Below are 3,456 nucleotides of genomic sequence, written 5' to 3'. Positions count from 1 at the left end.
CTTTCAATCACAGGATGTTGTTTATTTGACAGAGATGTTTTTTTTTGTGTATTTTGGAAATTATGTAGTCTCTGCCTTAATAGTGGTCATCAGTGTAACTCATTTTTATTGTGTTAATGTAGCAGTTTTGGCTTAGGAAAACGAGCGTTTGAAATGTTAGGTTGGGTGAAGCGGAAAATTGGACTCTGGTTTGATAAAACGTCGCAAGAACTAATGGCGACTGTCATCAATTATATCATTACTGAACACTGTGAAGGAAATACAGACACTACTTGTGTCTCGTCATCTTTGAAGGCAGAGATTTCCTTAGGACACTTTGTTACATAGACATATTGCAACAGATAAAATTGACCACAAGAAGTTACATAAATGATCTGAACCCCTGAGATTTTGTGAAAATACCTCTCTGCTTGTTGTTTTTATAGTATTTCGATAATTAAAGCCTATATTTAAATTTATTCAATGACGTAAGCAGTCCGTGACGTAAGCAGTCCGTGACATGTTTTAAATGTGACTGGAAAATTAGCGTCTGACATTAATAATGAAAGTTAATCGAATATCCTTCCCCTGGGTTGACGTTGAAAATTAGACGACTTAACACTGTCGTGTTTCACGGATGTCAAAGAGGTTGATTAATCTGCTAAAATCCATTTACGTCAATTTTATGCTTGATTAAAATATGATGTACTCAAAGCTGTGTAACTTTATAATGACGCAGCAGGCATGTAAAAAAATGGTTTTAATGACGATTCATAATAACGGTATCTATATTCAGTCATGCTCAATTTGTTCGAAAATTAATTGAAGATGTGCAATTTAATATGATTAAGCCCTGTCTGGATGTATCTGTGAGTCAGCAGTATCATACAGTAACACTAGGTACACGACCGTCATATCCGTGCTGCAGACACCCATACTTGCTATCACGGATTAATCCGGCGCTATCTCTATTAATCAGAGTTTGTAGTTTCAATTTTAACACGACTATTCTCGCTATCTTTGCATCCAATTGAATCGCTAAAACGTATATTATTCTAAGTGTGCACCATATTGTATTTTTAACCATAACCACAAACCTGTCAACGCGTACGGCCACTTGGGTCAGCAGAAAATTAATTCAACCTTCCAGGTAAATACGTGTACATGTAGTTAACTGGGGTGATGCAAATGACACTCAGTCTCCAACCAAGATGCAAATGAAGAGGTCTACCGTCATCAAATTGTTGGCGTAAACTTTAAAACAGAGCTAACCACTGAGATTGGTGCATTGCGATTCTTATATTAGGTCACGCAGTCAATTTATTTTACTCAACACGATCTGAAACACATCGACAACGTACAACTCACATCATTAAGCCAGTACCCTGTCAGTCTAAGATCTCTAATCTTCAAACAAAATCTACACTTTTTCCAAGTAGGAACGAGCTTTCAAATTTTTCTCCGCAATTTTCGTAGACTTAACAACACTGTCCAAATGATCGAAGCGATGACTTCCCGCAAAATCCGCCACACTTTAAAGTTCATAATGTCACAGAGTTACGCGATTTGCAACTGATTGACTGGGGGACAGCTGGCCTCCAGTAATCCAGTTCGATTCATATGCACATAAGGAGGCTGGAATATACCGCTGATACGATTTAAATCACCACGATCCGGATCTTCAATTTAAATCGTCTTCGATTCGTTTTATGTGAGGATGGGGCTTTACCTTTACACATTAAGAAATATCCGTCACAGACTATTTGAAAAAACCGTATTCGTGTTATACGGCTTATTGCATGTATATACATCTTGAAAATGATGCAAGTGATGAAAATTTAATATAGAAATTTGAAAAGGCAAGTATAATGATGATGAAATGCTCAAATGAGTCGAGTTCCATGTTTAAATTTTGAAATAAACAGAAGTGAAACTAAGTGATGCTTACCTTCATATCATACATCTTTCATATATCTGTGTATGTCTGGTAGATTGCTTGAGTGGTCTGAGAAAAAGGGAAGAGCAAATTAGATCCAAGCAACAGTTATTTTGTTTGCATTGCAAGACTTATTATATCGGTGAGTCTTTCTAAACCGTTGGTTTTGAATGTTATATGTTCAATAGAGTGGTCAAGACTGTCTTTAATCGTGATATTTTGAAATTTAGGTGAGGAACTTCTGTTTCTAGTTTTTGACATCGGATCCAGACGACACTTTATGTTCACTTTGTAATAAAGATAGATTAATATGTAATGGTTTCGTGTTTAGGTACTTGAATTGGCAGTAAGTAAAAGGCGTTATGCAAACTCGCTAAGCTGGTGGCAACTTTCGTCGCAACGTAAACACGCTGATTTATATTACCTGAAAATTCGTAAGCGAAAATGCACCGTACCGGAATTTTTAGTCAGAATACATTAAAATGCAGTCTGGTGATAACCATACATTGATACTGGTAGCACACGAGCTAACGTACTAATTACGCCATGTGATTCGATTTATATTCTTTGATTCCCTGTATTTGGTATCGTTCAGCAAACGTGCCAACTTCAACACATCTATCAAGTGCTTTTTCATGTTAACATGTCGGTCCTGAGAATACTGTTTCTTTGATTTGACCTTGTTTCCTGTAAGCTGATTGTGCCCGGGCCTCAACATTGTCACGTGTCAAATTTACCTAAATCGCGGCTAACAGAGTGAGCTAGGGATGACAACTTTGCACTCTTGAGCAAGTAATTATCCCGAATGCGGGGATCTTACTGAGGGAAAGCCATCCATTCGTTTTAGGGATAGGCCACTAATGGTAATCTTAGATCATCGCAAATCCAAAAGATTGTGTTAGCTGTAATCGGCAGATTTAAATTCAATCTTGGAGGTTTAAAAAAAATGCCAGTAAAGGTAATCATTGTATGGTGCTGAATAATCATTAATGATGTCGGCACGCCCATACCAACTATATTGTAGATATTTACAGCCGTCACAGGATGAACATACAGTTTGGACTAGACAAGATACAAAGTTAAATCAGCAATGTTTTATGTAATGTTAAGATAAAGATATTTAAGATAACACACAATCATTGCAACTCCAAAGTGTCTGTTCTCTATTAATGATGTATACAGTACCAACACCAGTTACTACTTCTACTACTATAGACAAGGGGTAAACATAATATATTTTTACACGTTTAAATAAAAAATATATAAATATTCAAATATCCAATTTACCGTGAGCACATAGACCACATACTGAATCTTGTTCACAGTGAGAGTCCAATCAATGTTATCTTTTAATGTGTTTATCTGAACATAAAATCTTGTAGTCAGTCTCATCGAAACTGCATGCTCACGCTGTAATGGTTGTATCACTTACTGTTGTAGTGCCGACAACTTCTCTAGTTTTAATACCAACTATATCATTATTATCAGGTCAGCTACAAAGATAGCATAGCATATTTATTTTTAAAAGGTTGGTTTGTATT

Source organism: Glandiceps talaboti, chromosome 22 (assembly GCF_964340395.1).
Source record: "Glandiceps talaboti chromosome 22, keGlaTala1.1, whole genome shotgun sequence".
Classification (NCBI taxonomy): domain Eukaryota; kingdom Metazoa; phylum Hemichordata; class Enteropneusta; family Spengelidae; genus Glandiceps; species Glandiceps talaboti.
This window is presented reverse-complemented; position numbering follows the sequence as displayed.